Source organism: Balaenoptera borealis, assembly GCF_965194805.1.
Source record: "Balaenoptera borealis genome assembly, chromosome: 5".
Classification (NCBI taxonomy): domain Eukaryota; kingdom Metazoa; phylum Chordata; class Mammalia; order Artiodactyla; family Balaenopteridae; genus Balaenoptera; species Balaenoptera borealis.
Genome location: NC_138862.1, coordinates 39,408,945 through 39,435,084, shown reverse-complemented (window position 1 = coordinate 39,435,084; position 26,140 = coordinate 39,408,945). Strand labels below are relative to the sequence as shown.

Sequence of the window (26,140 nt, the reverse complement as noted above, 5' to 3'; positions counted from 1 at the left end):
TTCCCACCACCTCAGTGACTCTGAATCCAGTTTCTATCTCCTCAGCTTGATGAGACCTCCATGTATTTTTTGGCCTCCACTTCCTTTACTGTAGTCAAGAAAATACATCCAGCCAGGTATCTGGTACAAGTCTGGAACTTAACTCTTATAATCCTATCTCTCAAGGGTCACAGTCTTTTTTTTTTTTTTTTTAATTTTTATTGGAGTATAGTTGACTTAAAATGTTGTGTTACTTTCTACTGTACAGCAGAGTGAATCAGTTATACATATACATATATCCACTCTTTTTAAGATTCTTTTCCCATATAGGTCATTGCAGAGTCTTGAGTAAAGTTCCCTTTGCTATACGGTAGGTCTTTATTAGTTATCTATTTTGTATATAGTAGTGTGAATGTGTCAATCCCAATCTCCCAATTTATAAGGGTCACAGTCTTTATGTACTACATCTAAAGAGTTATTTCATACAACTCATACATTCACTTTTAAACTGTTTTCAGTAGGAGAGCTAGTCCAGGACAAGTTATTTCATCATAACCAAAGATGACAGTTCTTATTTTGAAATCCATAATATCCATATGAAAACTTTTGTCATATTCTACCCTCTTCCTCTGAAATATTAACCAGCTCTTCCACCATCCTCCCTATCTATGGACCAAATTTTTATCTCACCATCTTGCTTAGACCAACACTGATTAATGGAAGTGAAGTTTTTGTTGTTTTTCCAAGAAATGCTTTTAAAACTGGTTTGGTTGCAACTGGGTGTTATATTTACTTTTTCAGAAGTTGAGTTATTGCTATGTATCTTTTAGAAATATTTTCTTTATGAAAACTTTGACTTCAAAACACTCTGAAAATATACACACATACACACACAAGGCATGTAAATCTTTTGTAGGCACTTCATAGTCTACAGAGAATAACCTTTTTACATTTAAATCTTCAGATACTAATGATCTGGGAGATATTTAAAATTTTTTCAACCCAAGATTTTATATAAATATATAAATATGTAATATATACATACATATACATACTATTACATAAATATATAATATAAATATATATGATATATACATACATATCCATATATACTATTTGTTATTTTATTTATATATTCAATTTGTTTTAAAATATTGAATGAAAATTGGAAAACATTATATTGAATTATATTTTGATAGGACAAAACAATTGAAAGAATAATAGAAATATATTTTCCTTTTTGCTCAAGCTAAATAAAAATAATGACACTGCTACAGTTATCTAAAGTTTGTAGAGCATAGGATAGCAAATGATAGGTATGGAAATAAGGTAATAGTCTGAGACAAATTGAAGCAGAGAGAAATAGATTAGAAATCCTGAGTTTGAAAAACAGATACCTTTAGCAGTACTTTTCCTAAAAATTAACCCCCTACCAAATGTTGCAATATAACATCAGGATCTGATTTTCTATATGTTAAAACCTTTTTAAGATAAATTATTGGACAATCTAGCATAGCTAATAGGTCCCCACTGCCTTTGACAGCAGAAAATTTATAGAACTGGTGTCAATTATTCGTTTATGGTATCTTAGAGGTGGGTCAGCTATCAGCTACTCTGAGTGATACGATCTCCTTAATAGGGGCTCAGTAGTGGGGTCAGGGAGGCAGATGTGTCACAAGGACAGAGGGCAATACTGGTGAAGCCTTTTACATCAAACTTAGGAATAGTACCTAATGATTTAAATAAAAAATAATTATCCTTCTACATCTGTGACTCTATTTCTGTTTTGTAAATAAGTTCATTTGTATCATTTTTTTTTAGATTCTGTATATAAGCAGTATCATATGATATTTGTCTGTCTGATTGATATATACACACTACTACATATAAAACAAATTAATAAGGACCTACTATATAGCACAGGGAGCTCTTCTCAATACTCTGTAATGACCTATATGGGAGAAGAATCTAAAAAAGAGTGGATATGTGTATATGTATAACTGATTCACTTTGCTGTACATCAGAAACTAACACAACACTGTAAATCAACTATCCTCCAATAAAAATTTTTGTAAAAAGCTACCAATTAAAAAAAAAAAATCCTTAATCAAAGTCTAAAATTCTACTGGAAACTATTGGAAATAAGACTTGTAATATAAACTTGTTAAAATATCACTAGTCTGACAGTTTTTGTTTCACTATGGTTAAGTTTCTATAGGGAGTTGGTAGTCAACATGTGATCAAGAAACTGCTTTTGTAAAAATATCTTCGTGGAAAACTGTTGAGGAGTGGGGTGGTGGTGGGATCTCACTGGGTTGTTATTGTAGTCAAACAGCAGAGAATTTGAAATAGTAACAGAATCACCTCAGTTATATTTTGTCTATTTGTTTTATTTGGTAATATATTTGGATCTATAATTAGTCATTTTTTTATTAACAAATGCCCGTCTAAAATAGCCCAAAATATAATTTCTAGAAATGTCTTGATCAACCTAATAATAGATGCACATTATAGAAGTTTAAAACGTTATTAAAAATCAAGTTGAACTACAGAGGACATGCCATGCTTTGAAATTATTACAAAAATTTGCAATAAATTTTGGAATTATCAATAAAAATAAGATTTGTGAATAAAATCCATCATAAATATTCATCATAATGTTATGTAGGAAAGAAGGTGATGATTTTTCAAAATTAAGCAATATTTCCAAACTTTTAAATTTTTCAACAATAGACATTATAAAGATAAAAGAAAAAATGAAAAGTATATGGCTCTTCATGACGTGCCTACATATGTGTATGTATATGCACATACATATACACATTTACACACATACTCATATCTGAACTTTTGCAGAGGTGCAGAGTTAGTATTCATAATTACATTGGCTATGTTAACACTGTGGAAGCTGAATATTTCATACTTATGAAAATGCCTAATGCAAACTGCACTGTTCTGTGTAATTAATGAATGTGTAAAAGAGATTGGAAAATGTAAAACATCTTCATAAAGAATACAGGGGCAGGTGGTTTATTTGTCCATGAAATAAATCTTTAATTAGTGCTCTGGAATATGATTTTGCAAAATAGTATTTGTTCCATCTTTCATATTACTAAAGGAAAACAGTCAAGATATCTGCCTTTATTCCTCTAAAATAAATCATTTCCTTATATAATGATAAATGTATACATTAAGAAAATATCAGTTATATTCCAACCAAAAAATTCTGACACACATACAAAGCTCACCATGATAATCTTCTTGTTATTGAACATATATTTTAGGCTGCTTTTCCTAACATTTGAGAAATAGGAGGTCAAGAAAAGGGTAGGAAATGTAATCCTGTAGTATATGCCATATCACAATTGATAATAGGTCAGGGAGAGGATAAGGAGGAGAAGAGTTAGATGTGGAGGAGATACAAGTTGTAGGTTAAGAAATTCAAACAAGGGAGATACAGCTTCTAATGAATGAAGTGATTTGACATTTTTGAAATCGACAGGTGAAATGAGTGTATTTCAGAAGGTTAGAAAGACCTACTTATGTGTAATCTAGGAACAGAGCAGGCAAAATGCCCAAAGGCAGGTAAAGCAGCAGCCAGCATCAAGAGTTGTGGAGTATTTGCAGTGACATGGATGGACCTAGAGATTGTCATACTGAGTGAAGCAAGTCAGACAGAGAAAGGTAAATATCATATATCGCTTATATGTGGAATCTAAAAAATGGTACAAATGAACTTATTTACAAAACAGAAATAGAGTCACAGGTATAGAAAACAAACTTACGGTTACCAAGGCGGGGAAGGGGGGAGGGATAAATTGGGAGATTTGGGTTCACATGTACACACTACTATATAGTAAAATAGATAACTAATAAGAACCTACTGTAGAGCACAGGGAACTCTACTCAATACTCTGTGATGACCTATATGGGAGAAGAATCTTAAAAAGAGTGGATATATGTATATGTATAACAGATTCACTTTGCTGTACACCTGAAACTAATACAACGTTGTAAATCAACTATACTCCAATAAAAATTAATTTAAAAAAAGAGCTGTGGAAATAAGTAGCAGGGACCCATTTGTGACTCAGATATAGAAACAAGATTTTCAAGACAGGTCTCCAGTTTTGAGCTTGGTCTGCAGATTGTCGAGTAGTCCCAGTTTTGGGGTGGTAGAGATGTAGGGATTAAGTCAGGCAACCCAAGAAGTTAACTGATTCCCAGTGGGATTGAACTCAAACTCTCAGATTTGTAGTGTTCAACCATTGGTTTTGACTGCATGACCTCCAGCAGCTATGAGGTGAGTCACAGTAATTTGTTACTGATAGAAAAATAAAAAATACAGAAAGTATTAACAAAAATACTTCTGCACTTATTGATATAAGAATGTCAATTTTTCTTACTCTCATTCTAATATGCTTTTTGTGATGGGAGTACTAAGATTGAAGTTTGTTAGAGGTACCAGAAATGCCCATGCAAGTGACAAAGGAGTGTACCATTTCTGAGACATAAGATGAAGTAGAAAAAAGATCATAACACTATGCTTCAGAGAACAAAAGTAAAAAGCCAAAGAAGTTATATTAACATCTGGTAAACAACCAGATGGTTACAAACACTCAACAATCAACAGATCTTTTTTTATTTTTTAATTAAACCCTTACAATGAACCAGGTGCTATATTTGTGCAACTAAGTGAACAACATCTTCCCTGTTCCAAGGAGTTTATGATATATTAAAAGGTTAGGAGTCCAAGGAGATGTGACCAAACTTGCCTTGTTTCTCGATCTCAATGCTTTCCCATGCTCTTATAGCGTCCTAGGGATATTGCAGATTTAGAAACTTTCATGTTTATTGATGATGACATAAGGATGAAAGCAAATGTCTTGGATTCTGAAGATAAAAAGAAAAAGAAATACAGTCAGAATGTCCAGCTAATTCACTACTCTGAGGTGTGACTAGAATGGCAGGCAGAATCATGACCATATGACCTCAAAATCTTTGATTTCCTCATCTGTAAAATGGAAGTAATTTTTTTTTTTTTTTACCTTGTGTTAATCTTAGGACAAGAGATAAGCTGGCAAATCCCTAGTTTTGCCTAGTACCAAGTACTTTATTATGCAAATATATACTTTTATATAAATGTATGCATATAAGATTAAAAGCACACATTTCAAGAAGTGACACCTATGTCCTACATTATAAAGGTATTGATTTTACACTGGTGAGAACCCCAAACAAGATGTTCCAATAACAGATCAGCTGTTGGCTTGTTCAGGAATCTTCTTAATTTATTAGATCTTTTCCTGTTTACTCTATTAACTAATGCACGTCTATTTCCTATTTCCCTATTATCCTTGTTTCCCAATTGGCTGCCTGTCTTCCCCTAAGATAAAGACTCGAAAATGAAACTAGAAACATAAATGTAAGTTTGATCTACACACAATAAAATTTTCCTTCCTACGCACATCCACAGATCCTATTTAACTTTTTATCCTAACCTTGAGGATAACCTGAGTGTTGTCCTTCCAGTAAGGAATTAGATATGTGTTGATGTAATATTCAGTTGAGTAGATAGCAATAATAGCATTGTTTAAGTTAAAGATGGCAGGAATTTCAAAAATAGAATGTTTATATAAAAAATATGGGTCCATTTAAAATATTTGGAAGGCTATGTTCTAGGCATTCACTGCTAAATTTATATTTTTTTTATTATATGATTTCTAGTAGGAAAGCCATAGCTTAGGAATAATAAATTATTTTTATATAATTTGAAATAAAATGTTTTGTTGTATTTTGATAATTTGAAATAGCATAGATCCTTTGATTCTAGCTACTAATGAAGTGTATGAACTAAGAGGATATTAATCAGGTAAGTCCCCTAAGACTATGATTTTATAAATACTATATAATGGATAGTTCAACAGCAGAAGGCAACTAAAGTAGAGTGGGATAACAGATTTTGAATTTAAATTGCTGTCTGCATTTCTCACTATTTTTAAGTCTTAATTTTAGTTTGTTTAACAGAAATGCAGGGACAGATAAAAAAAACAATAAAGAATGTCTTCCAATAGAAAACATTTCCCCTAACTCATAGCTTTAGAACGTGAAAGAAAAACTTACTTATTGTACTGTGGAATAAATTGTAGCTCAGAGAGGTAAAGTGACATGCTCCAGATTATACATATTTTAATGGCTTTAGGAAAATTGAACCAGAGTTTTTATTTTCATTTCTATAGTCTTTCAAATATTTAAACTGCAGAAATTATTTATATAGGATGATAATACAGACTCCTCACTATCTACAAAATTTTAGAAACCCGTGATTATGTAGGATTTGTTTATATAAATTTAAATTTTGTTAGCAATGAGGTTATCTGAACAATCTACTGGGTTTCTTAGGATTTGATGGAATTACAGTTTTAATTATTTGTGATGAAGGATTATATTAATTTTTTACAATACTTTCATATCTAAATCTCAAAGGAATTTAGACTCTGTCAAACTAACCACATGAATAAATGGTAAAATATATAAATGAGTTATTTCCTTCTATCTGTAATACCGTATCTCTCTCTCTATATCCATCCATCCATCCTAGCAATTTATAGCTCTTTAGTTTGAGACAAATTGATTTGTATTCGTCATTAATTCCTCACATACACAATTCACATGGGGTAGTGTGCATTTGCTGGAGGTGACTGTTCAGTATCCTACAGAAGAGTATTATAAGGGCTATAAGTTTCTTATAAGCTTTTCAAACGTCCCTTTCTTCTCACAAGTTCAGAGTGCTTTATCGATATTAGCTCATTAATCTTCACAGCATCCTTGCAAAGAAGACAACAGGTCAACCGCCTTGTCTCAGATTTATGGTGAGGCAGTCATGAATCCAGGAATATCATGAATGCAAAGAGTATATGCACATACCCTGAGCTAAATCCACTGGCTCTGAACTTCCTCAACTTCTTTAATAAGAATCATTGGGAACTCTTATTAAAATAAATATTCATCTTCAACAAACACATTGCAATGAAAAAAAAAAAAGGGAGCTTGGGAAAAAACCTTATAGATTAAGAGACTTCAAAGATATATAAATCAAGTGAGTTATATGATCTCTGTTTGGATTATGATTCAAACTATAAAAATGTGCACTTATGAAGCAATGGAAAATTTTAACAGTGACCAGATATTTAGTAATATTTAGTGATTACTGGTGGATTTTTAGGTGTGGTAATGTTGTTGTGGCCATTTTACAAGAAGAGTCTTGTTTATGAGATATATTCTGAAATATGTTTGACCCTTGAACAACATAGGTTTGAACTGCTCAGGTCCACTCATACACAGATTTTTGTCAATAGTAAATTCAATCATACTACACATTCTGAGGTTGGTTGAATACTGGATACCAACCAGGGCAGACAAAGGAAAAGCAGATATGGAGGGATGATTATAAGTGGATTTTTCACTGTACAAGGGTGGGCGTCCCTAACTCCTGCATTGTTCAAAGGTCAACTGTATATGGGTGAACTGATATGATGTCTGAGATTTACTCCAAAATCATACAGAAAGAGGTAGAACATGGTGTGTTAAGCATTTTGTTGTTTCATCATCAGTTGATAATTGAAGCATTTGAGTTTATTATACTAACCTTTATATGTTTTTATATGTTTGAAATTTCCTATTACAAAAAGTTCCTTTTAAAGGGGAAACAACTCTCCCTGATAAAATTCTGGTTTAGTATGTTTGTTGTGGGACTTAAGAGTCTTTATTTTTCACAAGTTCCAAGGTGATTCTTGTAATGAGGAAATTCTTGGAAAACCCTGGTGACCCATTCTCAAACATGAAAAAATCTGACATGAGAGCCAAATATTTTAGCATCTGTAATTTATTTTACATGTAATTTTTCTGTGCAGAACTTTGGGTAACACCCTATTATTGGTTCAAAATAATTTTGTTTCCTTTTTGAAGCAAAAGACTCATTATTTATTTAAAAAAACATAATAAAATAAGTTATTTTATTACAAATCTTCTCTAGTTGAGTGGGCTATATAGATCTTATCAGTAGATTTTACTAAAAATTAAGAGAGCAAAGTTCATTTTTCACTGAAAAATTTTTTTACATCAGATCAAGATAGTTCTGCTCTGACATAGAATAGTGTTAAAGCATATTCTGTTAGACAGGAATGAAGGCTATTACCTGACCTTGAATAAAATTTTAATGATTGCTTAGGGAATAGAAAAATGATTTGAAGGTATAGATCTATCTTTGCCTTTTCAAAGAATCATATAACTATTTATGCAAATCTGACCTTAATAATGAGAAATAAAATGTTTCTTTGGAAAAGAACCACTCATGTTTGTAAAATAGCAACACTATCATATTGCTGATTGAATGCAATTTAACTTTGTTGTTCATAACTCTTACACATTAAGCTGACATTAACAGATTGAATTATCATTTAACTGATGCTCATTTGATGGCAAAATGAGGCCATAGGAGGAACAACTGGAGGAAGATTTTCTAAAGATAATACAGTATTTTTTTTCTATTCCAGGATTATTAGAGAAAACTTTCAAACAAAGAAACATTATTATCACCAAATTTCCTCATAAATTTTGTGATAACATTTTTACTTTAACTTTATAAGTTTATAAATTTGTAGAAATACCATATTTGATTAGCAAATTTAACTATTAAAATGTATTAAAATTCTTTCATTAATAAGAGACTAGTATAGACCAGTGATCACCATCTACTTCCCCTAGTCAGTTCAATTTAACCAGAGCAATTAAGCTTATAAAACATCCTGCGTAGGCTTTCTGGGCATTTACAGACATTAACTACAATATCTGTGTATGTGTAAATGGAGTCTTACATCATTGTAGATGTCCTTCACATAAAAATGTATTTCTCTATTTGAATGCATATTAATAGATATTTTAATTATTTAATTGTGCATGTACAGCACAGCCTGTTTCTACTCATATGCAGAGATGATCTTGTCTAAGATTTCTTACCCATTGACCCAATTCTTAATCTCCACTTTATGTTCTTGAATTAATGAGAACTCAGTGTAGTGGGTAAACTAGGCCGTAAAGGGGGGAGGACTGAGAAAGTACTTCCTATATTTCTGAAGCCATCAGCATGAAAAATCATTGTAGTGTAGCACAAATATGCTTTCAAAAATTAAATTTGCCCTATTAAGTTAAATTTGCCCTATTAAAAGTGTTTTTTAAAGAACTGATGATTATTTAAAGCTCTGCATGTCTATTGTTTATAATCTTTGACAACAAAAACTTCTGAATGTGTATGGGTTCTCTTACTCGAATTTACAAAGCTGCAGTTCTTGCAATGTACCTGAGGTCACTCAGAAGTGAGTACATGAGGGGAGGGTTAACAGCTGGAATATTCATAGATCTTGTGTGGAAATAATATTCACAAGAAAAGTTTTGGTTAGTTAGAGTGCACTATTTTTTTTTTTTTCTATTTCTTCTTCAGAGATAGTAAAACAAATTGCAGTATTTGCTTCTGTCTTAGCCTGCCCAGGCTGCCATACCAAATTACCATTGACCTAGGAACCTAAACAATAGAAATTCATTTTCTCACTGTTCAGGAGGCCAGAAGTCCAAGATTAACATAGTTGGATTCTGGTGACTGACCTCTTCCTAGCTTACATACTGCTGCCTTCTCACTATGTCCTCTCATGACAGAAAGAGAGAAGGATCTCTCTCACTTCCTCCTCTCATAAGGCCACCAATCCTATCAGACTAGGAGTTAATCCTTATGACCTCATTTAACCTTAATTACCTCCTAAAAGCCCTATCTCCAAATACAGTCACATTGTAAATTATTTCAACATATGAATTTGAGGGGGGACACAATTCAGTTCATAGCAGTTTTCCACCTTTTCTATCAGTGTTAATTTGCAGCCCAATATCTGTCTTCCTTTGTGGTGTAACTTTGTGTACAGTTGATGGAATAAGAGTTCCAAATAAGATTTCAGAAAGACCTGGTTGAATATCCCAGCTCCATTGCTTGATAGGTGTGGGGCTTTCTGCAATTTAAATTTTCTAGGCTCAGTTTCCTCTTCTCTAAATTTGGAATAATAATATATAGATGTAGATTTAATTAGTTATTGCAGGTAATGTGTTTAGTGCCTAGTGCTTTCTAAGTACCTAACAGCTTTTTAAAAAAATGTTAGCAGTGTAATTGACATATAACATTATATCAATTTCAGGTGTACAACATAATGATTGGATATTTGTATATACTGCAAAATGATTGCCACAATAAGTCTAGTTAACATCTGTCACCATAGTTTCAACATTTTTTTCTTGTGACTAGAACTTTTTTTTTTTTTTTTTTGTGGACCAGGAAGTTTGTTTATTTATTTATTTATTTTTGGCTGTGTTGGGTCTTCGTTTGTGTGCAGGGCTTTCTCTAGTTGTGGCAAGCGGGGGCTACTCTTCATCGCGGTGTGCGGGCCTCTCACTATCGCGGCCTCTCTTGTTGCAGAGCACAGGCTCCAGACGCGCAGGCTCAGTAGTTGTGGCTCACGGGCCTAGTTGCTCCATGGCATGTGGGATATTCCCAGACCAGGGCTCGAACCCGTGTCCCCTGCATTAGCAGGCAGATTCTCAACCACTGCGCCACCAGGGAAGCCCGTGACTAGAACTTTTAAGACATACTCTCTTATCAACTTTCAAATATGTAATACGATGTTATTAACTATAGGCATCATGTTGTCTACACCACCCATGACCTATTTATTTTATAACTGGAAGTTTGTGCCTTTTGACCCCCATCACCCATTTTGCCCATCCATAACCCCCTCCGCCACATCAGGCAACTACTAACTTGTTCTCTGTATCTCTGAGCTCATTTTTTTGTTTTCTGATTTTTTTAATTTTGTTTTGTTTTAGATTCTACATTTAAGTGAGATCATATGTATTAGCCTTTCTTTAATTTATTTCATTTAGCATAATGTCATCAAGGTCTGTTTCTGTTGTCACAAAGAGCAAGATTTTCTTCTTTTCTATAGCTGAATAATATTCCTCTGTGTGTGTGTGTGTGTGTGTTTATTTACCACATTTTCTTTATCAATTCATCCATCAGTGGACACTTAGGTTACTTCTATGTCTTGGCTATTGTAAATAATGCTGCAACAAACATGGGGGTTCATATACCTTTCTAAGTTAGTGTTTTTGTTTTCTTTGGATAAATACTCAGATGTGGAACTGCTGGATCATATGGTAGTTCTAATTTTAATATTTTGATGAACATTCAAACTGTTTTCCATAGCGGTCGCACCAATTTATATTCCCCCCAATAGTGCACAAGGGTTTCCTTTTCTCCACATCCTGGCCAACACTTGTTATTATTTGTTTTTTTGATCACAGACATTCTAACAGGTGTAAGGAGATAGCTCTTTGTGGTTTTGATTTTCATTTCCTTGATGATTAATGGTGTTGGGTGGACTTCCTTGGTGGCATAGTGGTTAAGAATCCACCTGCCAATGCAGGGGACACGGCTTCAAGCCCTTGCCCACGAAGATCCCACATGCTGCAGAGCAACTAAGCCCGTGCGCCACAACTACTGCCTGCGCTCTAGAGCCCACAAGCCACAACTACTGGAGTCTGCACACCAAGAGCCCGTGCTCTGCAACAAGAGAAGCCACCACAGTGAGAAGCCCACATACCACAATGAAGAGTAGCCCCCCTTGCCACAACTAGAGAAAGCCCACGTGCAGCAACGAAGACCCAATGCAGCCAATAAGTAAATAAATAAATTTATCAAACAAAATTTTAAAAAGTGGTGTTGGACAACTTTCCATGTATCTGTTGGCTATCTGTATATTCTCTTTGGAAAATGAGTATTAAATTCTCCCCCCATTTTTTAACTGGATTTTTTTTTTGTATTTAGTTGTATGAGTTGTACAAGTTGTATATATTTTAGATACTAAACTTTTATCAGATATATGATCTGCAAATTTTCATTAAGTAGGTTGCCTTTTCATTTTGTTGATGTTTCATTTCTGTTCAGAAACTTTTTAATTTGATGGAGTCCCACTTGTTGATTTTTGCTTCAAATCCAAAAAATCATCAAGACCGATGTCAAGGATCTTGCCACCTACATTTTTTTCTAGGAGTTTTATGGTTTCAGGTCTTATGTTAAAATCTTCAATTCATTTTGAGTTAGTTTTGGGGTATGGTGTAAGATTCCGCTACACTTTCATTTCTTTTGCATATGGCTGTACAGTTTTCCCAACACCATTTATGGAAGAGGCTGTTTTCCCTCCCCATTGTATATTCTTGACTCCTTTCTCATAAATTAATTGATTGTATATGTGTGGGTTTATTTCTGTTTTTATCTGTTCTGTTCCATTGATCTATGTGTCTGTTTTTAATGCCAATACCATATTGTTTTGATTACTATAGCTTTGTAGTAAAATTTGAAATCTGGGAGAATGATGCCACCAGCTTTGGTTTTCTTTCTCAAGATTGCTTTGGCTACTTGAGGTCTTTTGTGGTTCCATACAAATTTTAGGATTGTTCTATTTCTGTGAAAAACACTATTGGAATTTTTAATGGGAATTACACTGAATCCATAGATTATTTTGGGTAGTATGGACATTTTGACAATAGTAATTCTTCTAATACAAAAGCACAGTATATTTTTCCATTTATTTGTGTCTTCTTCATTCATTAATGTCTTAAAATTTTCAGTGTAAAGACCTTTTACTTCCTTGGGTAAAGTTATTTCTAGGTTTTTTTGTTTTTTTTAATGCATTTGCAAATGAGTCTTTTTCTTAAATTCTCTGATAGTTTGTTATTAGTGTATAGAAACATGACATTTTTATATTGATTTTGTATCCTGAATCTTTAATGAATTTGTTTATAAGAGTTTTTGGTGATGTTTTTAGGGTTTTCTATATATAATATCATGCCAACTAAAAATAATGACCATTTTACTTCTTCCTTTCCAATTTGGATGATTTTAATTTTTTTTCCTTGCCTAATTGCTCTACCTAGACTTCCAATACTGTGTTGAATAAAATTGGTGAGAGTGGGTGCTCTTGTTTAGTTCCTGATCATACAGGGAAGGCATTCAGCTTTTCACAATTAAGTATGATGTTAGCTGTTGTATGTATATAGCCTTTATTATGTTGAGATACATTCCCTCTACACACACTTTGTTGAGACTTTTTGTCATAAATGGATTTTGAATTTTGTCCAGTGCTTTACTGCATCTATTAGAGATGATCATATAACTTTTATTCTTCATTTTGTTAATGTGGTGTACACATCGATTTGTAGATGTTGAACCATCCTTGTATCTCTGAGTAAACCCCACTTTATCATGGAGTGTGATTCTTTTAATGCATTGTTAAATTTTGAGTGCTAATATTTTGTTGAATTTTTTCACATCTATGTTCATCAGATATACTGGCCTCTAATATTGTGTCCTTATGGTGACCTTGTCTTGTTTTGGTATCAGGGTAATGCCAGCCTTGTAAAAGGAGTTTGAAAGTGTTCCCTTCTACTTTTTTGGAAGAGTTTCAGAAGAATTGGCTTTAATTCTTTGAATGGTTGGTAAAACTCACCAGAAAAGCCATCTGGTCCTGGGCTTTTTTTCTTTGGGAGGTTTTTGATTCCTGACTCAATCATGTTGCTAGTAATTAGTCTGTTCAGATTTTCTATTTCTTCATGATTCAGTTTTGGTAGGTTGTATGTTTCTAGATATTTATCCATTTCTTCTAGGTTATTCAGTTTGCTATTGTGTAATTGCTATAATAGTTTCTTATGATTCTTTATATTTCTGTGGTATCAGTTTTAATATCTCCTCTTTCATATCTAATCTTATTTGCTTGATTCTTCTCTTTTTTCTTGTTGAATCTAGCTAAAAACTTGTCAATTTGTTTATCTTTTCAAAAACCCAGCTCTTAATATCATTGATTATTTCTATAGTCATGTTAATCTCTATCAGTTTTTTCCACTCTGATTTTCGCTATTTCCTTCCTTTTATTAACTTTGGGATTTTCTTATTCTTTTTCTATTTGCTTGAGGTTTAAAAAAGGGTTGTTTGATATTTTTCTTGTTTCTCAACTTAGGCATTTATTGCTATGAAGTTGCCTCTTAGAACTGCTTTTGCTTTATCACTGCTTTGGGGATGTTGTAGTTCCATTTTGGTTTGTTTCAAGATAATTTTTTAATTTCTCTTTTGATTTTATCTTTGACCCACTGGTTGTTCAGTAGCATGTTGCTTAATTTCCACATACTTGTAAATTTTCCAATATTCTTCTTGTAAGTGATTTCTAGTTTACCAATGTGATCTGAAAAGATGCATGATATAATTTCAGTCTTCTTAAATTTTTAACTTGTTTTGTGGCTTGACATATGGACTGTCCTGTGGAGTATTCCAAGTGTACTTAGAGTGTGCATTCTGTTGTTTTTGGATGAAATATTCTGTATGCTTCTATTAAGTCCATCTTGTCCAACATATTGCTTAAGGCCAATATTTCCTATTGACTTTCAGTCTGGATGATCTATCCATTGATGTAAGTGGGGTATTATAGTTCCCTACTATTGTTGTATTATGGTCTATTTCTCCCTTTAGATCTGTTAATATTTGCTTTATATATTTAGGTCTTCTATTTTGGGTAAATAAATATTTACAAATGTTATACCCTCTTGTGTGTTGACCCCTTTATCATTATGTAATGCCCTTCTTTGTCTTTTGTTATAGTCTGTTTTAAAGTCTGTTTTGTCTGATATAAGTATAGCTACCCCAGCTTCCTTTTGGTTTCCATTTGCATGAAACATCTTTTTTTCCTTCTCTTCACTTTTGGTCTGTGTGTCCTTAATTCTGAAGTGAGTCTTGTAGGCAGCATATATAGGGGTCTTGTTTTTTATCCATTCAGCCACTCTGTCTTCTGATTGGCGTATTTAGTCCATTTATATTTACAGTAATTATTGATAGATATGTACCTATCACCATTTTGTTAATTGTTTCCTGGCTTTTTTATGGTTCTTCTGTTCTTTCTTCTCTTGCTCTCTTCCTTTGCAGTTTGATGGTTTTCTTTAGTGGTATGCTTAAATTTCTTTCTCTTTCTCTTTTGTGTATCTCCTTTAGGTTTTTACTTTGTGGTTACCATGAGACTTACATAAAACAACTTATATTCATAACAGTCTACTTTAAGTTGATTAAAAAGTTTGAATGCATTCTAAAACTCTACATTTTTACCCATCCCACAATATTGCATGTTTTTGATGTCATAACTTACTACTTTTTATTTTCTCTATTCATTGACAAATTATTGTAATTATAGTTATTTTTACTAATTTTCTCTTTTACCTTTCATACTAGTTTTGGAAGTGATTAATACATCACCTTTACAAGATTAGATTATTCTGAATTTTACTATATGTTTACCTTTACTGGGAGATTTATATGTTCATATTTTTTCCTGTTACTACTTGGTGCCCTTTAGTTTCAGCTTAAAGAAGTCCTTTACATTTCTTGTAAGCCAGTTTAGGGGTGATTAATGCTTTTACCTTTTGTTTGTCTAGAAAACACTTTATTTCTCCAATTCTGAATGACAATTTTACTGGGTAGAGTATTCTTGGTTAGCAGTTGTTTTTTTCTTTCAGCAATTTGGATATATTGTGCCACTCTCTTCTGGCCTTCAAAGGTTCTGCTGGATAACCTGCTAATAGTCTTATGGGTGTAATAAGTTTTTTTTCTCTAGCTGCTTTCAAGGTTCTCTCCTTGTTTTTAACTTTTGACAGTCTAATTATAATGTGTTTGGTGTGGGTGTCTTTGGGTTCATCTTATTTGGAACTCTCTTGCCTTCCTGGATCTGGATGTCTGTTTTCTTCTCCAGATTAAGAAAAGTTTTCAGCCATTATTTCTTCACATACATTTTCTGCCCTTTTCTCTCTCTTCTTCTTCGGGGACCCCTATATTACAAATGTTGCTCCACCTGATGTTGTGTCCCTTAAGCTACCTTCACTTTTTTTCATTCTTTTTTCTTTTTGCTGGTCTGATAGGGTGAGGTCCACTGCCCTGTGTTCATGTACACTGATCTTTTCTTTTGCTTCATCTAGTCTGATAGTGTATATTTCAGTTCAGTTATTGTATTCATCATCTCCGTGGTTTTTATTTGGTACATTTTCTTTGTTGAAGTTCTCATTTTGTTCATCCTTACTTTTCCTGAGCTCATTGAACATCTTTATGACTATTATTTGGAACTCTTTATCAGGTAAATCACATTACCAAATCTCCATTTCATTAAGAACTTTTTCTGGGGGTTTATCTTGTTTTTTCCTTTGGAACATATTCCTCTGTTCTTCATTTTGCTTGGCTCTCTGAGTTGGTTTCTATGGATTAGATAAAATAACCACCTCTCCCAGTCTTGATGGAGTGGCCTCATATAGGAGATGAATTTTGTTCAACCCTATCCTAGCATTTGGTTATTTCTCAAACTTCTATAATTGTCCAAGCAGCCTTGTTTATTCTTAATGGCTCCTGGTAGTTCAGTGTATGCCAAAACATGTCAGTGTCCCAAAGGAGAGGTTCTTACTTAGCACCTAGATTCAGGCTGATTGAAAGCCAGACCCTCAGGCAGCAGATTTTAAAGAATGCAAATATATACAGTCCTGTGGGATCTCAAATGTAAGTACCACTGGCTACCAGAGTCAGGCTATCTAGAGTTAAGCCCTGGGTGGCAGCTGCAAAAAATTGGAGTGCCACACATGGGTACAAGTTCCTTTCTGAGAGATACCAGTGAGTTGAGAGAGAGGCAAAGGTGACGTCCACTGGCTTTCATTCCCTGAGAACACCTCAGTAAGCCTCTAGGTGTGTGCTGAACCAGAAGCCTGCCCCTCAGACCAAAGATCCAAAAAGAGCAAATAGGCTTCTTTCGTAGAAGGATTGGAGGTATTTTTTAGTCTGCAGTCTGCACTTTGCCTGTTGGTGGTAGCTGACAAATAACTCTTTCTCCATGTTACAATCCTGTGGGACCCAGGAATGCAAGCTTCACTGGCCACAGAGCCAGGTGATCAAGAGGCATCCCCTCAGCAGCAGCCACAAAACCTGGGATACCAGATGTAAAAACTGGGATACCAGAGACATGTACACTCTCCCCTCCAGGAGATACTGGGTCTCTGGAGTGTAGCAGAGAGAGAGTGTGTGAAGATAGCACCCACCCTCCAAAGTATGGAGGGGATCATAGTTGGCCATTAGATGTGTGTTTAATTCTAGCCTGCCCCTCAGGCCACAGCTTTGAAGATAAGCTAAAAAGCCTCTTTATAGAGAGACTGGGCACCTCAATCTATTGCTTCTCTGCTTTACCCTGGGGTCAGGAAGGGGTTAAGAACTATTTCTCTGTTTGTTACTGTCTTGTGGGATTCACAAGCATTAGTTCCACTGACCAACAGAGTCAAGTGATCTAGAGTTGTCCCATGGGTGGCAACCGCAAAAATCAGGACACCAGATGTTTGTACAAGCTCCTTTCTAGGATATACTGGCAATCTGGGACAAGGCAGAGGGAGATCACAAAGATGGTGCCAATCATCATCCATCCCCAGAGAGTAGTTCAGTAGGCCCCTACACGCGTGTTAAATTAGATGCCTGCCCCTCTGGTCAGTGCTTTAAGATAAGCACATAAGCCTCTTTCACAGAAAGTCTGGGTGCTTTTCAGTCAGCTCCCTCTGCAATGGGCTCTCCTTGTGTGCAAACTCTAAAAATTGTTTCTCAGCTCACTGTAGCCTTGTGGTTTCAAGCCCTGTTGCCTTTCAAAGATAGATGTTTTGGGGCTCATCTCTCAGGTGCAGATCTTAAAAGTTGGGGTACCTGATATGAGGTTCAAACCCTTCACTCCTCAGAGAGAAGCTTGGGTTTATGAGTTCCCTTCTGATTGTGAATCACTGAGCTGAAGGGGGGTTTATAGCAAGATTGTGTCTCAGTTTCCCTACCTGCTTTGATGTGGATTTTCTTCTTGTTCACCCAATATGTAGGAGTCAGTTAGTTTTGGGTCTCTTTCAAAGGAAATTGTATATTCAGAGTGTGTGTGGGAGGAGGTGAGTTCAGGAGTTCCTACATCACCATCTTGAACCTGAAACTTGAATGCTTATATTAATTTGCTGTGAATGCTTATATTAACACTGCTCCATTGTCTAAGCTTAAATGAATTATACATGGGCATTCCTTCACTCTGTACATCTTTATCGAATGCTCACTTGGTGTCATTCTTTGTTCTCATTGAGGATGCATCAGTGAACAAAAAAACAATATTTCCATTGTCATGGATTGTACTGTGAGAAAGAAAACACACAGTAAACATAAGACCATCACCTGATAGAGATTATCTGGCAGAAAATTATATAAAATGATGAAAGAGTGTGACAGCTTTAGCCTGGATGGCTGGAGAGTATCTTTCTAACATATGAGTACTAAGAATGAACCAATATTGCAAATATTGGATACAATTTTCAAGGTAGATGGAGAAAGAACTTAATTCAAAAAATGAAAGAAAAAAATCAGCGTGGCTGGAACAGGTTGGGAGCAGCAGCATGGCTAAGTTAACAGAGGGAGCCTAGACTTGGGCCAGTAGGGCTTCATGAGATAGACAAAATGTGAAAATTTTCCTCTATGTAAGATGTCAAGGGTTTTACGCAAGGGAATGATGTTGTGGCACGTATGTTTAAAAAAAACACCACTCTGGTTTCTAGGAGGAAAATGGATTATAGGCTAAGGATGTAAGGAGAAAGTGCACCTAAGAGGCTATTGCAGTGTCCAAAAACATTAATGCATTGCCATGAACGGCCTCTTCCTGTCTACTCTAGACAGGTCTCATCAATGCTGTAAGGATTCTGGGGAATAATAAATTTGTCTTTAGAAGATTTTCATTTATATACCACCATGCATAAATAGATTATCAGATCACTTTCTGCTGTTATGGTTGTCAATAGCTGGGGCCTGGTACAGAGTGTGCATTACATATAGCTGGTGATCAAATGTGCCTATTGCCAGACTATATGACAATGATCTCGTTGTTGTTGACAGTTGGAAATACTATCATTTCTTCTTCATCCTCCTCCTTCTCTTTCTTCTTCATATGACCATAGAAGAAAAAAAAATAATGAGTAAAATAGATATACCTCAAAGTCAGGACTTCTAAGTTTCAGGTTCAGTCCAGTTACAGAATAATGTGAATTTAAATTGTAAAGAGCTATGATTGAGCTATATACAGCACAGCCAGATGGTCAGATTAAGGTCACGTAGCAAAATAATTTAAATTCATTTGAATTTAATTTATTTAAATAAAAATTTTAAATTATTTGTAGTATTTATTTAAAATAATAATAAATAATATTTATTTAAAATTAAAAATACAGAGGTGTTGACAGGCATCTAATATAACATGGAAAAGATAATGATCCAAAACTTTAAAAACTTTAACTTACATTTTGTTATAGACAAGCATTTGCTTTCTATGTAGTGGTGCTGACACTGGGGGAAATTTCTGGTGGAGGCATTTTAATTATCTTTATGGGTTTTTTTGTAAGTTAATAAAGAGAGCAGAAGCAAAGATATTCCTAGGAGACTTAAGTATCATAAATATGCCTATAATTGTTAATACTAGTTGATCCTCTGTTATATTAAAAGCAAAAAAGCAAAGACATCACAAACTAAAAGGTAATTAGGGTCATTTAGTCCATCCCTCTGATTGATAAGAAACATCTCTTCATATAAATAATTTTCGTCATGTATATTTTCTCCTTTTCTTAATATTCACAGAAAATTCATTAAAGAATAACTGAATACCCACTCTAAAGCAAGGGCCAAAAAAAATAAATGACTTCTACCTTTGAAAAGCTGACAGTGAAGGAGTTAGAAGCTTCAACACATTATTTCAATATAATATGCTTAGAAACCTATTTCTATACTAAACCAACAAACAAAAAACAAAAAAAACTTTGCCTTCTGTATTTTCTATAACCCATAGAAAACAGACCTCTGGTTCCCCTCTAATACCTTTACTCTTCTAAGGTCACTTAGTACATTTCCTTTTGCAAAAGTTATTCATGACCTTCTACATGCCAGAAAAAAAAAAAGTTTTAAGTCTGTATTTTCCTTACTCCTTCAGTGCATATTATTGAGTTTTTTTAACGTTTGTACATAATCCTTCCACGTTTTCTTCTTGGTTAGTTTTTGGTCTCCTTTTTCTCTCCCTACATATCCTTGAGCTTTGAAATTGACCCTCTGCTTATTTTATTCTATTTTCTGTTCCTAGGTGATCTGGTTCATGAAGACCTGCCTGTGGATGTCTCCAACATCCTCATCTCTAGCCTCTCTTCAAATAAAATAGCCAATATAATATGAGTGAGTAAAATAAGAATTTTGTTTAAAGGTTTAATGTTTTCAAAGTATTTATCTTTAACTCAATGGCATAATACAAAATATAAGAATTACTAGCATCAAGTATATTATTTTAACTTGCACTTTATTTTTCTAAGAAGCAGAAATTGAATTTGGTATATACTTAGTAGACTGCTCATAACATGATAAAAATTAATATTGAGTCTAATCCTATGAGAGGAGAGTGTTAGGAAAATATGCTCTATTAGAAGTAAACCTCTCATCTTAGTAAATTACCATCGTCTGGGACATTAAAAATGTTAAACTGCAGTCTGCCTTCTTGTATTCTGGAAGGAGTAATTTACTTTGAATGAACAAAAATTTACTTTCAAAATAGAACTTAGTTTTTCTGATAACTGTGCCTTATATCAGTAGCAAAAGGGTAGTATCAATGGCATTCTCTTTGGGAAAATCCTGTGTATTTGCTCAAAATGTAATGATAGTATATATATATTTTTAAGTTAAGGAATTTAGGAAAAAGCCCTCAAAAGAAGATGGGGAAATAGAAAATTTGGTGATTATTGTTTGTCTGTGTCTTCACCTGTACATCACTCCATATTCAGACCTAGATAAACCATTTAGAATGTGTAAGTGGGCTTCATTTCACTTTGAGTATTTCTCAGTTTATTCACTAAGTTTTCAAACATTTTTGGATACCTGTTATTAGCCATAATCAGAGTTCAACATCAAGTACCGTGACAAAGTGACAGAGGCCCAGCACTGGGAATGCTGACCGTTAGCACAGAGGCTGAATACTGGCGATCAGTGAGCAACATCTGACATGCAGATGTGTTTGTTTGGTCTGCTTAGGTCATTCCCACCGCTCTTTATTGTTTCTTATTCCTGTCTGGGCCACGTACCATTGTGTTTACAATCTCTAATCATGTTTGTTCAGCTTTGTGGCTGGGCCAAAACATAACCAGCAGGAAAAAATGGGGAGAGAGAAATAAACTGTCATGAAATAGTTATCAGCCCAAATACTAATGTGGAAGGACATGATAAACTTGGATTTGATTTAATAGGGCATTCTTTATCCAATGACTTATCCAATGGGTAAACCTGAGAGAGAAGGTATGGGCTTTTCAGTTGTTGCATTTAAAGTGATGAAAATGAATGAAATCCTCTAGGTGGTGGTAGACTTGTTTTTTTGTTTTGTTTCTAATCCACAAATCCTTTGTTTTAAATACATTTAGAGACTGTATATAATGCTGACAAAAGTGGAGTTACCATGATTGAGGTATATATGGGAGTATGTGCACTCTATATGTAGAGTCTGGAAACCACAGGAAGAGCAGTCAAGAATGAAGCTCTAAGGGACACCTACATTTGAGTGTCAAAAATAAAGAAGAACCAGTGGGAGAAAGTCTGAAAGTGAACGGTCAGTGTAATAGAAGGAAAACCAGAAATTAGCACAGAGGGGAGTTTTGAAAAGAAGGCATTTGATTTGGCAAAGACATTTAGAATAGAAATTTAGAGCTTTGCAATTAGTTATTTATATGCTAATTAAAATGAGAAAACTAAGTGAGGTGGAAAGAAATCAGAGAGCAGTCTTTCTAGGAATAAAGGGAGTAGAGAAAGTAGAATTTTGTTGTAGAGAAGAATGTAACTGTAACAGCTTGAACTAAAAGTAGAGTCAAAGAAGTTTTTATTTGTTGTTTGATTTTAGCACATTTACAGTTTGAAGGAAAGGAAAAACATCTGGAGAATTAAAGCAACAGAAGAAAGGGTGACAATGGGCATAACAAGATCCTGGATTACATGAGAAGTTGAGGGATAAATAAACAAAAGGAGGGATTCACACTTTTAGAAAGGACAGATATTCATGCATTTATGAAAGGAGGAAATGATGGATAATTTGAAGATCAGAGAAGTTCACAATGGATAGCCTTTATTTTCCTTGTGATACAGAGCACAAGGAGTTTTTTAGAATGAAGTAGGTACAGATGAGTAGAAAAACTGAAAAGAATAGTTAAATTATGAAAGAGCAAATGAGAAAAGCCCAAAAGCATATTAGCCAGGATCAAGTAAAAACAAAATTGCTGTACTGTGTTGAGGGTCTAGTTATTGTTATAAACCATGTCATTTTTACTGGTGTCTACTTGAACCGTTAGCATCATTCTCTTGATTATATATTTTCTCATTGGTAAAATAGTAATAACAATTCTGATTTTTAAAGATATTTCAAGTGCCTTGGGGTGATATATCAATGCAGAAGTTATAATTCTATTCAGATCAAAATCATAGTCTGTAATTAAATGTTTTAAGATCAATTTTAGATGATTTTCACCAACAGTTCATATTTGGAATCCACAGATAAAATAGGATGAATCCAAAATGTAGTCATATTCTGGCTCAGCTGTGAAAACTTTGGATCAATTTCATTTGACATTTGGGATAGATCCACCTTGAAAAAATAGCTGTACAAAGATTTGGATTTATATGAAAAACCAACACTTTATCATGTCTTGATTTTATGGTCAATAGCTTCTTAATCTCTACCTGTTACACAATCCAAGATTGTCACTATTTTTAGACATTGAGTTTCAAAAAAAGTTAGTGTAATATATCTTTCCTTTCATGATACTGACCATTCTGGTATTATTATTTAAAAGCCTATAAATACTCATTTTTAGGTCTCTTAGCAAATTATGATTATATACTGCAAGGTTAAAAATTATACATTTTACAATTATTCATCATAGTTATAAAAATGAGCTCAACTTCATATACAGTGATGCTACTGCAGATCTACTAGAAGATTATTGGTGGTGTATGTACTATAAATTACTTTTCCAGGTCTATATATACATGGTCTGAGCTGATTCAGTCTCTTGCTGCTTCTAATGAGTCTGTAGCACATATTTGCAAAGGATCTAGATTATGAGTAGCATCCATTATCATGAGGAGGATTTTCTTTTTAATTCAAAACTAACTGGCCCTTATATGATCTATATGACCTTGGCATCACTAGAACCGCCTTTAACCATCTGAGCATATTGCTTTAAGCTACAATTTTTAATGTCTTTCTTACAGGAAATTCCTCAATCTTTATTTTAAATTTTCTATATTTCATAAGGTTATTTTATAGGCTTTTCTGATTTACTCCTTTTTATGGTCCTCCAAACAGAATAGCTGAGATTATTTAACCTCTACATATATCCTAATTTCTACAGCAGCCAGCTTCTGGGACATATCAAAGGAGCAATTCAAAACATTCTGAGTCACCCACTAAATCAGCCCTTTCCCCAAATCATACTTGAGTTTTCTGCCAGCCACCAATCTTATGGAGATGCCTAATCACCCCAAACTCCAGTCTTCTCAGAGGCTGAATTACTGGTCTGACTATATTCCCAATTTCACCATTACTAGTATAACAAAAGAAAGTAAAATAGGACATTAACTAACTAAAAACAAGGTTTTGCCAAGGTTTTAAGCCAGAGTTCTGAAGCTATGGACTGGTGGGTATTGATAGAAATAAAGGTGAGCATAAGTAAAATAAGAATGATAGAAGGAACAGAAGATCATAGAGTATGAAAGAGAATAGCAGTCCAATAAGAAGCTTGTTCTATTATAATAATGGAGTATGTCAAGGAATAAATAATGAGAGTACACTGAAAGAATGAATAATGGTCCAGCACCCAAAATTACCACATTATATTGGTTTGCTCTTGATCATCCTTGTATTGTCTAAAGATGCACATATATAAATTTAGTTTTTCCAGTTTTATTGAGATACGAAAAACAATACTATATAAATGTATGGTGTATAGCATAATGATTTAACTTACGTATATTGTGAAATGATTACCATAATAAGCTTAGTTAACATCCATCATTATCATATAAATACAAAAAAAAAAAAAGAAAAATGATTGTTTTCTTCCTTGTGATGAGAACTTTGAGGATTTTACTCTCTGAACTTTCAAATTTACCATATAGCAATGTTAACTATAGTCATCCTGTTGTACATTACATCCCTAGTATTTATTTATAACTCAAGTTTGTACTTTTTGATCACCTTCCTCCAATTCCCCTCCCCCAACTCCCCACCTTTGGTAAACACAAATCTGATATCTTTTTCTATGTATTTATTTGTCCTGGCGGGTGTTTTTGTTTGTTTCTTTAGAGTCCACTTATAAGTGAGATCATACAGTATTTGTCTCTCTCTGACTTATTTTCATTAGCATAATGCCCTCAAGGTCCATCCAGGTTGTTGTAAACAGCAGGATTTCCTTTTTTATGGCTGAATAATAAATTTATTATTAATAAATAATTTATTATTATTAATAATTTATATACACACACGTACACAATTTTGTGTATGTGTGTGTATATATAAATTTTACCTATATACCCCATCTTCTACTACTTTATCCATTCATCCATCAATGGACACTTAGCTTCTTTCCATGTCTTGGCTATTGTAAATAATGCTGCTATGAACATAGGGGTGCAGGTATCTTTTCAAGTTAGTGTTTTCATTTCCTTTCGATAAATACCCAGAAGTGGAATTGCTGGGTCATATGAAAATTCTATTTTTAATTATTTGAGGAACTTCCATACTGTTTTCCTCAGTGGCTATACAAATATACATTCCCACCCACAGTGCACAAGGGTTCCCTTGTTTCCACATCCTCCCCAGTATTTGTTATCTCTTGTCTTTTTGATGCTACCCATTCTGACAGGTGTGAGGTGATATTGTGGTTTCGAAGATTAGTGATGTTGATCACATTTTAGTGTACCTGTTGACGATTTATCTTCTTTGGAAAAAAAGTGTATTCATGTCTTTTGCCCATTTTTCAATTGGATTATTTATTTTCTTGCTATTGAGTTGTATGAGTTTTTATATATTTTGGATAGTAACCTCTTCTCTGATATATGGTTTGCAAATATATTTTTACATTCTGAAGATTGTTTTTTTATTTTGTTGATCATTTCTCTTGCTATGTAGAAGCTTTTTAGTTTTATGTAGTCCCACTTGTTTTTTGTTTTTGTTTCTGTTTTTTTTTTTATTTAATTGCTTGTGCAATTAAATTAGGTGTCACATCCAAAGAACCATTGCCAACACTCATGTTAAAAAGCTCTTTTCCTCTTTTTTTCTAGGAATTTTATGGTGTCTGGTCTTACATTTAAGTCTTTAATTCATTTTGAGTTTATTTTTGTAAGTGGTGTAAAATAAGTGTCTAATTTCATTCTACTACGTGTGCATATCCAATTTCCTCAGCACAATTTATTGAAAAGACTCTTTTTGTCTGTTGAGTAGTCTTGGCTTCCTTGTCAAATATTAGTTAAACCATATATGCAGGGTTTATTTCTGGGCTCTCAATTCTGTTCCCTTAGTCTATGTGTCTGTGTTTATGCCAGTATGATACTGTTTTGATTATTATAGCTTTATAATATAGTTCAAAATCAGGAAGTATGATGCCTCTAACTTTGTTCTTCTTTCTCAGGATTGATTTGGCTATTTGGGGTCTTTTCTGGTTCCACACACATTTTAGGAATTTTTTTCTACTTCTGTAAAAAATGCCATTGGAATCTTGATCAAGATTGCATTGACTCTATAAACAGCTTTGCGTAGTATGGGCATTTTAACAATATTCATTCTACAAATTCATAAACACAGGATACCTCTCCATTTACTTGTATCTTCAATTTGTTTCATCAGTGTCTTGTAGTTTTCAGAGTAGAAAACTTTCACTTCTTTGGTTAAATTTATTCCTAAGGATTTTATTGTTTTTG

General features: G+C 33.8%; 1 long non-coding RNA gene across 1 annotated transcript in view; it reads left to right on the top strand.

The window, feature by feature from the left end:
• The first annotated feature begins 10,664 nt into the window (after window positions 1–10,664).
• Window positions 10,665–26,140, top strand: part of LOC309628922 — an 82,471-nt gene continuing 66,995 nt past the window's right edge. The window contains exon 1 of the long non-coding RNA XR_014244786.1: window positions 10,665–20,365. This is a non-coding gene — a long non-coding RNA (uncharacterized lncRNA). The remainder of the gene's footprint in view (window positions 20,366–26,140) is intronic.